Genomic DNA, 14,792 nt, shown 5'->3' on the forward strand with positions numbered 1-14,792 from the left:
TCCTATCTTTCCAGTCTTAAACTTTCTTTCCCTTTACACATCCTTTACAAATCAACTACACCTACCTTCTTGCTGTCCCTTCCACATGTTATGTAATCTCCTGACTCTACTTTTTCAGTGACTATACTCTTGCCTAGAATGGTCCCCTTTCCATTCTCCAATCATTTCTTTCCTGGTTTTAAGACTCTTTCTTCAAGTCTCAGCTCAAATCTTACCTTCTGTAAGATACCTTTTCCAGTCTTCCCCCCTCCCACTCCATATTTACTGTGTCACTAAGGCTGTCTTTCCTCTGAGATTACATGTCATCCATTTGCTATATCATTTCTAGGTGCATGTTGGCTCCCTCATTGGAACAGAACTTCTTGTGGGCAGTTTCAATGTTTTTTGCTTTTCTTTTAAACCCAGTAATTTACCACAATGCTTGTCACAGAGTCAGTGTTTCATAAAAGCTTATTGACTAGTCTTCTCAAGCAAATTTTTGGCCGAGAATAAAACCAAAGGTGCCTCCCATGGGTAAGAAGATTTTTTAAAATTCTTTTAATTAGGCTTCCATTACAACTCTTAAGAATTTTATCTGGTGTTCTTCACTTATTGATGATCCTTTAAAGTTTCATGGGTTTCAGAATAAGGTGTTGGGAAAAATCACTGGTCCAGGAGAAGAATTCAGATCTGTCATCTGGTAGCCATGTGGACTTAGGGAAGTCAGTCTATGTATCCCAGCTTTCTTGGCTTGTTGTGTTATATTTACTCCTTGAGTATGTCTCTTTTAAGTTCTTTAAGTTTCCCTCATCCTCAAATGGCAATCATGATTGGAAATGAAGCCTTTGTTGCACTGTTTCCTCATCTATGAATTGAGCATTCTGAATCTTATTTTCCAGGTTTGGGTCCTTTTTTCCACTTGGGCAAATTTCTTTACCATTCTCTATCTCATCTGAAAACAAAATTAAACAATAATATTATTTCAACTCACAGTCCCACAGTCAGGAAAACATCACTTCTATTAGCCCTTTGGTATTGAAGAGGACCACACCAACCAAGAAATGATTACAGGCATGAACTGCATAATTATGTTTATTAAACTGAGGGGATGTTTCTCATTTGACTTCCAGAATCATTCTTTCTTTAGTCTGACTTATGGGAAACAGGATTATTGAAGATGTTCTGCTGTGTCTCTTCAGTTTAAATGGACTTTACTTCATTCCGTATCAGTGAGGTGCCCCAGATCATCATCAATATTAGTGCTATCTGACAACAAAATGTGACTATCCTTTATATCCTTAAATGTCTTTAAGATGGGCTAATTGTCAATTTGGCCTTTCCTCACAGACTCTCTTGGTTATCCTGCTCCCATACCAGCTTCCTCAACAGTTGGTAAGCACTAACATGTGAAAATTAGGAACAGAATTTCATTACCATGTACCTCCTAAGCTGTCTCTCAGAGGGCTAATAATCATCATGAAAACACCAAGAGTCACTTGTAACCCACTCCAAGCTATAAGCAGTAGAACTTAAATAGTAATGTAACTTTCTCTGTTATTGTTAAGCCAGTACTTCATCATTCAAGAAAAATTCCAAGAGATATTCAAAGGGAATACTATCTCCAAATGTTACAAGTGAATGGAAACTTGAAAAGATGATCTTGAAAAGTAATTGCAGGATCATCTTGACTTAGTTTCCCCACTGTATTATTTTCTTTCTGAGCACAAAATATTTCCCACTTGTTAAGACATGATCCTAGCAATGAAATAATTTTTATTCAAAGGAAAGCTGTTGCATGATTGGCTGTCCAAAAAGTATTTTTTTGACTTTTAACTCAAATCAAAAAGAACTGAGGAAATTTGATCCTGTTGAACAAAGGAGGAGGTGGTCTGTGATTCCAGGCTTGGTCTTGATGTTGCACTACAACCTTGTCCCTCCTTTCATAGCAAATTTCTATGACCATGGCAGGCAAACTGTAAAGGCATCTCTGAACCTACTAGGATGAGGTTACAGAGATCATAGACTCCATGGCTTATATTCATACAGTTTTGAATTTGAATACATTTTATGACTCAAATTTCTGATGAAGAGAATTATAAAAAGCTCGCCATCCATCTCCTTGCTCACTAGCTTAATAGTTGTATACATATGCAATGATTTTGTCCTTAATGGTCTCATATTCTCTCTATCCAGGTGATCTTTTACTAAGGCTAAAATATAACCTCAAAAGAGAATGATAAAAAATATAAAAGCTTAAATTTATTAATAGAGTAATAAACTTTACCTTGAGGAAAAACAAGAGCAAACTATTTCTCTTTGACTGTGGGATACATACAGTTAGCTTCAAAATATTTCCCAAAAGCTAAAGAACACATTGAAAGGTCAGAGTAGCTGTGATTGTATTAATAGTTTATGGTATGTTTTATTGTGTCAGTTAAAATAATGACAAAATGCCAAATAAAGAATTATCAGAAAATGATATATTTATATTTGCTTCTTGCTTCATCCCCTATCAGTGAGGTGCCAAAACACATAATCAAAACCAAGGAATAGGACTAAAAAAATGTTGAAGCTAAAGTTGGATCTGTTCCAGAAGACCTATTTGAACATCCTCAGAAGTGTTTCATACAAATCACCAAATCTTAGGACTTTGAGTATATTTTAGTATTTGTTTTAAAATTCTCAAATTGATGCAACCTTTTACATGAAAAATTGTTTTAATAGCTTAAAATTATTCTTAAGGTCACTTTCAGTACTTCTAAGACAAAAATCAAGTGACAAAAGGGTTCTTAAGATTCTTCTGGGGGGCAGCTGGGTGGCACAGTGGATAGAGCACTGGCCCCAGAGTCAGGAGTACCTGAGTTCAAATCTAGCCTCAGACACTTAATAATTACCTAGCTGTGTGGCCTTGGGCAAGCCATTTAATCATTGCCTTGCAAAAACCTTAAAAAAGATTCTACTAAAATAAAAACAGCATTGTCCTTATCATCTATAAGACTGAGTGGCAAAATAAAAGGAACAAATGGAAAATAGAAACACTTAAAACTTTAAGACGATTTGCAAGTTTCTTAGTCTGATGATGATGATCTTATATAGCACTGATGATTACAAGACTAGCATTATAAGTGAAAGAGGTAGATGTACATGAACACTGTGAATGAAATTTCAGGGAAGCATCTTTTCTCTAAATAAAGTAATTACAGAGAAAGAAAAAGAACTGTGTGGTATGTAGTTTATTTCCTTTAATAGTGACAACAAATTATGTACTAAAAAGAGGTCTCTACAATCTTACACATTTCCTGATAGCCATAGGGAATTCCGATAAGAATAACTATAGAAAATATTTTCCAGAGAAATATATCCTTACCTTTAGCAACTCCTTTTGCTGAGGTTCTCTTCTCCCATTTCCTTTGAACTAAAGAATGCCAATGTTTGACTGTGCAAGTCTAAAAAGCTATAAAAATTCAATCTGTACCAAAGAAAATGATTCAGCTCTAAGACTGAGCACTTATCTTTAGCTTGTTAATAAGTTTCTTTTCTTTTCTATTTGAAGTACAATATCAATATTCGTATAATCCCTGTATATACACCTTTCTGGGCCCCAAGAAAGTCCTCAGATATATAACTTTGGCTAGATGCCTTTGGGTCTGAAAATAATCTGACAGGACCCAAATACTTGAATCTGGGGGTCAGAGATACACCATAAATTTGTCTAAGATTTACAAAGCACCCTTGTTAGCCTAATTATCTTGCTGTATCTGTAAAATTCCTGCTTCCTCCAAGGACTGCCTCCCCCTTCCCTAGATGTGGCTGGAACCATAAGATAGTAAATTTCACTCCTTCAAACCTGTGGAAAGCCTGTGAATATATGACTCCCTCGTCTCAGGAAACATGTGCAGACATAACACAAAGACTCCTACCCTTTCCCACTCTGTCTAACCCCCTATCTGTACTGAACCATATGTTTACATATATATGACAGAAAATATGTCTAACTGCTGCCTGAATTCAGTATCCTGCTTGTTCTCAGTAATCCCCCACCTCCAAACACTACAAAAACCCTATCCCCTGAACACTCAGGTACTGTCTGATTTGGGTACTTTCATCCCCAGGCAGTCCCTGGGAAATTAAATTAAATTAAAGCTCTCCAAATTATCAAATTTGGGTCTCCATCTTGGTCTTTGGGGGTCAGCATATTTGACTACATAATTTATTTGGACATAGCTTATGATTTTGTGGACATGTTATATTCTTTCTGGTTTCAAGGATGCCATATTGGGAAATGTCTGCAACAACTCAAGTGAAAATGCATCTGTTGGAAATCCTTATTTTACAAATGAGGATGCTGGGGTTGAGAGGTTAAATGACTTGCCCAACAGTACTTGAAATATGTATATGGCAAAAAAAAATCTGCATACAGGTGCTGTGGTTCTAAAGCCACTGGTTTTGTCATGCCAGTATTATCCTTCAATCTTCAGTGGTTTTCATTAGGAATGGGTAGTAGAAAATAGACTTGCTTCTTATATCCTTACCAAAGAGATCTTTAGATCTCTGTAATGATAATGTTAGGTCCCCATTATCTTAGTACCCAAATTATTCTGACTTTGTTAAACAATATAGATAAGATTGAAAGCTCACCTTAAATGGAAAGCTATATGTGGGCAGATAGTATGCAACGTGATGTAGCGACTAGTGTCAAAAAGACTTGAGACTAAATCCAGTCCCAAACAATTATCAATGGTTTGAAAGTGGCAAGTCACCTAATCTAAGTTTCAATTTTCTTAACCCCAAGTGGGGATGTAACTTTCCTTCCAGGATTTCTGTGAGGATCATTTGAGATAACATATGGTGCATTTTGCAAACCTTACTATCATATTAGTGCAAACTAAGTACTAAGTGGCAGAGAGAAGTTTAGAATCCAGTTCCCATGACTCCTAAATTTACCTGTCTTTGCATTACACTATGCATTTTAAGGATTACAATTTGCTTGCCTCCCAGGATCTTTGAGGTGGAAAAATACTGGTGTTAATCCTTCCCATTTTATAAATAAAGAAAACAAAATTCAAAGAAATTAGCATTTTTTTTTCAGATAATGAGACAAGATTTTAATAAAGGTCTCCTGCTTCCCCAGTTAACACTACACGCTCTCCATAGCCTGGCTTGATACTCCTGGTCCTTGTTTAACTGAGTTTTTCCTTGGGTCAATAGACCATATGGGTCCCTCCCTAATCATATCTATGCCCTAGTTTTTCTAAGCATATCATCTATGCTTAATCTCTATTTATGTCTGTGTATTTCTGTCTGTCTCTGTTTGTCCTTCCCTCTCTTTTTTTTCCTCTCCCACTTCAAGACCTAGGACCTCCTTTCATCCAGAAGATGAGGTATTGGTGCCGGCTATTATCTAGTTTCTTACCTAGAAACCTTAGGATTCAGTCTGACATGGTTGCTGTGGCTTCTCAATTCTTTTATCACTCTGGGGAGCCTCTTTCCTTCACAGGGAATCCAATCAATGTGAATGTCACCATATTAGGAAATGAATACTAAAAATGCCCATTTAAAATATATACAAATATACAAAAGAAGGAATGGTTCTATATATTTATTTTAACTCTGTCATTGAGAAGGACTTGAAAAAACTAGACTGTTAAAAAAAAACTAGAAAAAAAATAGTTGGGTTTTTTTAGGCTTTTGCAAGGCAAATGGGGTTAAGTGGCTTGCCCAAGGCCACACAGCTAGGTAATTATTAAGTGTCTGAGGCTGGATTTGAACTCAGGTACTCCTGATTCCAGGGCTGGTGCTCTATTCACTATGCCACCTAGCCACCCCTACTGTTCCTTTTAAGTAAGGATTTTTTGTTTTGTTTTGCCATCAGAAACTCTGGGCCAACTGGAGGGACTAGCAACTCAGAGAAGTCCAGGAGCACACTTTACTGTCAACACATTAGAGTGTGTTACTAAAGCAGGAAGGATTCCAGGAGAGTCTGGATTGAATTATGCTTTCAAAATTGCTTGCAAGTCAGAATTTTTTTTTTACTTTTCAGGCAATAGATTAAAGATGAATATATTTCCTTGGCATTGATGATAATTTTTATAGATTTAAGGAGTATCACTCTTTGCAAGGACTATCCATTCACACTCTCCTGGTCATAGTCTGGTCTCCATGTTAATCATCTTTATATAGAATACTTGGCCACTACTTTTACAAGAACATGTGAGTGATTTTCTTTTATACCATTTTCCTTCATATATACATTTTCCTTCAAACAAAGAGTAGCATCTTTCTTTTATAAACCAGGCCTCTTTGATTAGTTTGCTCATGTGGACACTAGAAAGCCACTTGAAATGGACTCACCAGACATTCTGTGATCACCTTTCAATCTCTGCTTCTGCTCTGGTCCAGGTCCTCATCATCTCTCATTTGGACTAGCCTATTGCCTAGCCTCCTTGACTCCAGTCTTTTTTTCCCCCTTCTTGTCAATCCTCCATACAGATTAGTTGATATTCATAAAAAAAGAAAGGTGAAACCAGGTCAGCCAGTACTAAACTAATCCTTAATAGCTCCCTATTGACTCCAGGATAAAAAAATACAAATTTAACATGGATTCTGTCTACCTTTTGAATCACTTCTGTGTACTTTCCAGTCAAACTAACCTCCTAACCTTCTATCCCTACCTTGTACAAGTTGTTATATCCTTTTTCTCTCAATCAACACAAGGGTTCTGGAGCATTCACTCACTCTTCACTTCAACCCGAGCTTCCTGAAAAGCCCAGCTCAAGTGCAACTTCCAACACAAGGATTTTTGATCCTCACATTTTTTAACATTCTCTCTGGAAATTACCTTTGTTTTGCATTTATTATTTGGTAGAGAAGTACCCTTCCCTTCATAGAAGAGAAACATTTTGAGGACAGAGACTGTTTGATTTTTGTATTTGTCTCTCCAGTCACTTCGCCTCATATACATATACAGTAACTTAATAAAGATTTATTGTCAAAAGCATAAAGGTTACAAAGAGCAAAGAGGTGCAGGCTTTTTTAAAAATAAATCCATTATTGCTCTGTGTGAATGTAGGAGCTGTCAGTCACCTGTGGGAGGTGCCTACTCATCCAAGGTACTGTCAAAGTCCAAGGGACCAGTGTTTCAGAATTTCTTCCAGGTATTTCACATCTGTCAGAAGTCTGAGGTCCATTTTGTTCTATATCCCAGGCTGGCATTCCCCTAAGTTTCATTCCCATTTGTTCTTGCCCATTCATGGCATAGTTGATGGCTTGGACTTTGGAGTCAGGAGGTAATTTTTTTTTGCATTTTAAAATGTTATCATTCATTTTTATGTTGCCTAAGTGTCTTCCTTCCCTTCTCATCACATAGAACCAATCCCAAAAAGGAGAATAAAATCAAAAGCAATTCATACATTGAAAAATTGTATTAAAAATAAAAGCATTTTCCTCATCTGTGGATTTTAGAACTCTACAATGGTTTGGGGGGAATGAATTGATAATTTATGAAATTATATAGTAGGAGCAACATACTCAATTCTCTGGATACTCACTGGAAATGGGATGGTGAAGTCAAGCAGGGAGTGTGGGAAAAAGGAAAGAGAGGAGGGGAAAGCACAGAATGTCACATCACCATGAGTTTGAGGTGGTGGCACTAGGAAGCATGGACCAGATGTAAGAGTGTCTTTTGTTGGGGGGGGAGAGCCAACTTGGGCTCAGGTCATTAACATATTCAAATCTCAAAATTAACAGCAAAAATTTAAAATCAACATGTCTGCATCATTTAAAAATTATCACCTTTTTTGATGATCTGCTGATCTGAACTGTGGGAGAGTGGATTTTGTTTGTAGTTTCCATATAATAGAACCTGATCCTGGACAGCAGCACCTGGATGGCTTCTACAATTTAACACCTTTCAGGCTACGGCTTTAATAAGATTGTCAGATTTGTTTTATTTAATTATGCAATATTTATTGTATGGTCGATGTTCATGTAAGTTTTCAAACACACACATTTATCACATACATTATATCCTATAGCACAGCACAGAAATATTCTATTCCATTCATGCAATAATAATAATAGCAGTTAACATTCATATAACCAGACACTGTGCTAAGTACTTTATGATTGTTGATTTTCACAATAACCATTTGATATAAATGCTATGATTTCCCCCATTTTACAGGTCTTCCTGACTCCAGACTCGGTACACTGCTCTGCCTAGTTGTTCTGTTCTAGTTTTGCTATTCTCCAATCAGTGGCATGTACTTTATTTTCAATCATTTACTACCACAAAAAGTGTTGCTATAAGTATTTTAGGACATATAGAGGCTTCTGTCATTGACCTCTTGGTGTATGTGACTAGTAGCAGAATTCTTGACAAAAAGGTTACATTTTCCACTTTGTTTGCATAATACAAAATTAACTTCCAAAATGAATGCCATAATTTGTAGCTCCTCAGTCATATAATATGCATTTATTAAGCACCTATTGTATATCAGGCACTGTATGAAGCACTAAAGACACAAATAAGAAAAAGAAAAAAATCATTCATTTCTGCCCTAAAGAAACTTACCATTTAAATGAAGGAAATCAATACATAAAAGGAAGTTGACATATTTCTGTATGTGAGGGCACACACACACACATGTATATGTGTGAGTATGTACATGTTCTTACGTGTGCACTGTGTGTGTGTGTGTGTGTGTGAAGGGAATAAAGGGGAGGGAACAAAATGAAGAGTTCTGAGTCCTCTGTAATGAAAGGTTTTGGGAGGAGTTTATTGGTACTCCCTTGAGGGAATCTTGGGATCTGAGTGAACCACACTGACTCCCACCTGGTGACTCAAATTTTGGAGCCAGTTCAGGTCTCTTTCTCTTCTATTATAGGTCTAGTCTTGTGACCTAACTTGATTCAATTATGGGACTTGTGAGAAAACTTGATTGCATTTTTTGAAAATTCTGAGTAGCTGGAAAGCTGAACTACCTCTTTTTGGTGCCAGGAGAACCTTAACTAAGTTATGTTGCCGAGAAACCCAATCAGATCCCAAGATTGATGCAGGGAGTTTTCTCATCAATTATGTATCTCAAGCAACCCATATGTATATCTTTAAAGTGACCCTTGTTCAATTTGGTTGAATTTAGACATGTGGTGAGGAGTCGAACATACCTCCTTTTCTGATTTCTGGGAATTTCACCTGTTTGCTCTCCCTCTCCAATTTGGAAAGTTTCTAATCTTTCCTCCAATTAGAAATCAGTTTACCTAATGTACTCTAGTATATAATCTGTTAATTGTTTTCTTTTAATGCATAAAAATCTTTACCTGTATTCATGGTCCAGTGTCAAGTTTAGGAAGATGTGTCAAATTGTTATGGAATTGGCATGGGTTACTTATTAAATCAATATGCTTGGAAGCTCAAACCTTTGTTTCTTCAGTCATTTCAATCAATTCACACACCACACCTTCCTGCCTTTCAGTGAGAAGGAAGAGGCAGCTGAGGGGGTATTGAGTATACTCAAGTGAAGTAAAAAACAAGCAGAACTATTGATAGAAAATGCACTAGTGTGTCTATGACCCCTCTTCCAATGTTGTCTAGTCCCATTTTTTGTCATATTTACCAAATTGTTGGGTGTCAGGTAAACCCCCAGTAAAATATAATTTTTTCTAAAATATCTTATTGCTAATATTTATTTTAATATTTTGAGTTCCAAATTTGCTTTTCCTCTAGCTCTTACTCCACCACATGAAAAAGCAAGCAATATGATATCAAATATGCTTTCAAACCCACACAAAACATTTTTTCATGAGTGAGAAAATTAGATTTCACTTTACATTCAAAAGATTCATCAGTTCTCTCTTTGGAGGAAGAAAGCATGTTTTATTATGAGTCCTTCAGAATTGTCTCCAATCATTGTATTATCAGAGTATCTAAGACTTTCACAGTAGGTTCAAGGAAACCTGAAAGAGCAGTATGACCATTAACAAAGAATCCTGAAAGAAGAGATTTGATGAGGAGAAATAATGATTATAATAATATTTGCATATGAATAATTAAGGGAAATTGGAGAAATTTAGAATCAGAATTTTTAGGATGAAAAACTGAGCTCCAAAACAATTTAAAAGTCTATTTTTTAAACTCAAATTCTTAAACTACTCTGCTAATTCAATTTTTAAAAAATAAGGAAATAGCTTTAGCTTTTATTTTACTAGTTTTTAAAAAATTGACTTTGTTGGTCTTTAAGCCTTGAATCACATTCTTTTCTCTCTGCATCTGGGCATACCTTCTATAACAAACTTTGCCATTAGATAAGACCACAATAACCCCTCCAAAAAAGAAGTTTTCTTTGGAGACCAGGAAACTACATCTAAAGGCAAGGTATTACGGGGCAGCTAGGTGGCACAGTAGATAGAGCACTGGCCCAGAAGACAGGAGAACTGAGTTCAAATTTGGCCTCAGACATTTAATAATTACCTAGTTGTGTGACCTTGGGAAAGTCACTTAATCCCCCATTGCCTTGCAAAAAAAGAACAGCAGCAAAAAAAAAAATAAGGCAGGATATTAGTCATCTAGACCAATTAAATCTTGAGAACTACTTTATCTCCTACTGGTGATTCTTCATATCAATAAACACAAAATTGAAGATTTTCATTTGATATATTTATTGAGTGACATTATGTATATAGGCAGAGCATTCAATACAATGTTATAGAGAAAGTATTGCATTTGGAGTTATAAGACCTATGGTCAGACCTAACCCAAGGTACTCACATTTTCTGGAGTAAATGGTATTGCTATATTAAAAAGAATTTATACTTTTAGCAATTATTATTTGTCATGCTTCTACAAGAAGTTGAAATGTATATTCCATTATATAAACCATGATTTGAAACTTCTAAGATCAGTGCTTTAGTTAAATTCCAAGATACTTATAGATTCAGTAAACATATTATATTGGTAATTTAAAAGTTATTCTATAAGCTTTGTTTTGTGGAATATACTTATTGCAGTTTTATACCACATGGTATGAATCTGGCTATATTACATGTACAAAATGGATTAAGTATCTTTTTACAAGGAAACAATTAAAATTAAAAATCCAGATTATTTTAAGGTTATTTCAATAATCCAGGACAGAAATGATGAACCAGAATGATGTCTGTGTTGTGAAAATTAAAAAAAATATATTTTATATCATATTTCTAATGTGGTTTAGTATGAATATAAGGAGATGAGGAAGACACCAGAGTTGTAAATCTCAGTGCATGAAAATGTAAGAGATATTCCTGATAGGCAGTAGATAAGTTATGGAAAAAGGGAGAATTTTTTTTGGGGGGGGAATAATTGTCTTTTGCACATGTTCAGTTTGAAATTCCTCCTGGACAACCAATTTGAGATATCTGAAAAGCAGTTGGTGATGCAGGAATGTTCCTATCTCTACCTCACTACATATGGGTACATACTGAGAAAGAATAATTCTGTTCCAAGAGTTTAAAAACTGTGACAATTATTAGGAAATAACAGGTAGAAAGCTTGTAAAGAAATAGTTTGAATGCATGGCATATGAAAATGTCAATTCTTTTTACCTGTATGACCTTGAACAAGTCATCCCATCATCCTTTGCCTCCTCCAAATTGCATTTTCCTCAATTATAACATAGGTGAAAAGTTTAAAAATAGAGGAAAACCCTAAGGCCAGTTTCAGCCTCACCCTCACCCCCACCCAGAGAGAATATTCTGATTGAAAATAAAATTATTTTCCTTCAAAATTGGTAGTCAGCAACTCAAATATTTCTGGTAAAGAGTTAAGCACTATTCATGGAAGATATTTTAAGTGTAGGTGGAAAAGAAGAAAAAAGAGTGGAATTCCATGAAAAGGAGGGAAGGAAGGAAGGAAGGAAGGAAGGAAGAGAAGGAGGAAAGAAAGTAGGAGTGTGAGAGGGAGTGGAGGAGTGGAGGAATGAAGTGAGGAGGGAAAGAGGGAAAGAAGGATAAAGGAAGGAGGAAGGAAAGAGGGAGAAGGGAGGGAGGGAAGGGGAGGGAGGGGAAGGGAGGAAGGAGGGAGGGTGGAAGGAAGCAAAGAATCAGAAGTGAACATAAGGAAAAATGTGTTAAGGATTAGCTGACCTCCACAAAGTTTGCATTCTACATCGAGGGGAATCCTACACGGAGGGGCACCTCTTACCTTAGGTATTTTACTTCTTAAATTTTCATTAATCTGACTTTTGCCCTTTACTGGCAATAATGAAAAATATGAAATCTTCTACATTGGTATCCTCTTCCACTTTAATTATTTATTGCCCTTTTATAATATGAATTAATTTCTAATGAAGAAAAGAACCTGAGGAAGAGGAAGAAGCATAAATTACTATGCAAGTCAGCTCATTCCCAACACTTTGACTCTCATTTTCCTTAGAAGCAGATGGAGATAAAGCCTAAGACCCTGAAACCAAACCAAAAGCTAGTTCTAGCCCAATTCCCAAAATCATCAGTCATTGAGGAGAGAAGTCATGGTGAAGAAAGATCTCACTTTTTCACCACTATTTTAACAGCCACTGACCAACTATCACCAACAGATAAGAACAAGAACCTTAATGTGGTCATATCACTCAGAATATTGGTCTTGATATCTTCCCAGTCATGTTCTGGGTTAATAGAAATTTCTGTGAGGAAGGGACAGTCATTCCTACCAACTGCCCACTCATTGGGCAGGCAAATTAGTCTATATGAAGCACCAAGCTACGTTGAGTAAGAAAAAAAAGGAGTCACTTATTGCTAAGAAAATCAAATAAATCACAAATATCAATTTGAATACTTCCTCTCCTCAGAATTTAATAGAGACAACCTAGGACCCTGAACCCCATAATTAATAAGATCTGCTTCCAGTACAGACCCCACATAATTAAGAGGGAGAAATCACTTTGGAGAAGAGGCTTACCTTCTTCACCACTAACTCCTATTAATAGGCAGATATGCACAAGAGCTCTGAGATTGGCAGTATCTTCCCAGGTAACCAAGCCATGATCCATTCAAACAGTCCTGTGGAGAAGGTCATGGCCATCCTCACTGACTGCCAATCAACTGCCACACACAGGATAGCCAACCAGCCAAGGGAGTCAGAAAGGCACTCAGAAAAATCAAATCTTCACTCCCAACATGTTGAACACTAATTGAGACAGTTTAGAACCTGAGCCTTAAGAGACAGTTTAGAATCCTAAGTCTCAGAACTAGCAGAGTCCCTCTCCCTTACTCCCAAGTCAAACCACTTCCAGATTAGCCACCGAATTCCCACTGAAGGGGCAAATCATTGTGGAGAAGAGGTTCAATCTTTTTTCACCACCAGCAGCAGTGACAACTGCTGACCTATTGCCAACCAATCTTAAAATTGGCATCACCCTCTAGACCACATAGAGTCCTGATTCCAGCCCAAACACAGCCAGCATCAACTGCTGTGGGAATCAATTGTTGTGGAGGTTGGGCCAGTCATACCCACCAACTGCCACACCTAATAGAAAGTTGAAGAACGTGTATCTAACTTACTTTCACAATATCCCTGGGTTATTTTAACAGATGAGGAAGCCAAGTCATTAAAAATTAAGTGATTTTCCAGGGTTTCCATTGTCTGAATCTACAAATATGAGCAACTTCTGCACCTATCTAAGCAAACATCTAGATTGTCAGAATGGTCAGCTATAAGGAGTCTGCATGGAGATTCAGTCAGCAAAGACCTGTTCCCAAGGCTGGCTTGGGCAAAGCAGGTTACAGCTGAACAGTATTTCTGAAATATCAGGAGGATTGAGTTATGTGGAAAATTGTGTAGATCCTAAGAATCAAAGGCAAAGCTAATGTTAGAATACAGGGTATGTTGTACCAGTATCTAATATTCCATTTAAATCCAGAGTAAATATGTATTCAGAATTTGGAACTTAATTGCCAATCTATTATATGAAATGATTTAATCTCATAAGCAGTCTTCCTTGTAGTGATTAAAGATGATAGAAGATTATGTAGTTTATCATTATTAAAGCAAAGTTTGACTATGGACATTTCTATTCAATGATCTTAATGTCTTTCCCAAAACATAATGATGATAAATGAACTTTTCTCTTGAGGTTGTCTGCATCTATTTATTTTTTTTAGTTTGTGGGTTTGAATTTTACATTTTAAAATTTATTTTTATAGTTCTTATAAGATTTAAATATTTGTTGGTCATAAATATAACAAATACTAAAAAGTGGAAGTGTATGCATCTTCAATTCTCATAGAATTTCTTAGAAATTGATTGTCTAGGATCATGTCTAGGATCTGTTGGGTTTTCCCTTCCCCATTGCCTTTGTGGATGTTAAGTATGGAGAAGAATATGAACTCATGCAACCTTTTTGGAAAGCAATTTGGAATTGCACTCAAAGGACAACAACAGTGTGTATACCTTTTGATCCAGCAATACCACTACTGGGTCTATACCCTGAAGAGATTATGAAAAAGGGTAAAAATATCACTTGTTCAAAAATATTCATAGCAGCCCTCTTTGTGGTGGCAAAGAATTGGAGATTAAGTAAATGTCCTTCAACTGTGGAATGGCTTAACAAACTGGTATATGTATGTCATGGAACACTATTGTTTTATTATAAACCAGGAGGGATGGGAATTCAGGGAAGCCTGGAGGGATTTGCATGAACTGATGCTGAGCGAGATGAGCAAAACAGAGAAAAACATTGTACACTCTAACAGCAACATGGGGGTGATGATCAACCTTATTGAACTTGCTCATTTCATAAGTGCAACAATCAGGGACAATTTTGGGGTATCTGTGATGGAGA

At 36.3% G+C, this 14,792-nt stretch overlaps 1 long non-coding RNA gene across 1 annotated transcript; it reads right to left on the minus strand.

Annotated features, from left to right (window-relative positions):
• Nucleotides 1-514: 514 nt before the first annotated feature.
• Nucleotides 515-13,176, minus strand: LOC141491413 (uncharacterized). The gene is made up of 5 exons (XR_012469597.1): nt 12,911-13,176; nt 12,158-12,313; nt 7,771-7,899; nt 6,331-6,458; nt 515-931 (listed from the first exon to the last, which is right to left on the minus strand). It is a non-coding gene; the product is annotated as an uncharacterized LOC141491413 (long non-coding RNA).
• Between the last annotated feature and the right edge of the window lie 1,616 nt (nt 13,177-14,792).

Source organism: Macrotis lagotis, chromosome 6 (assembly GCF_037893015.1).
Source record: "Macrotis lagotis isolate mMagLag1 chromosome 6, bilby.v1.9.chrom.fasta, whole genome shotgun sequence".
In the NCBI taxonomy this organism is placed as follows: domain Eukaryota; kingdom Metazoa; phylum Chordata; class Mammalia; order Peramelemorphia; family Peramelidae; genus Macrotis; species Macrotis lagotis.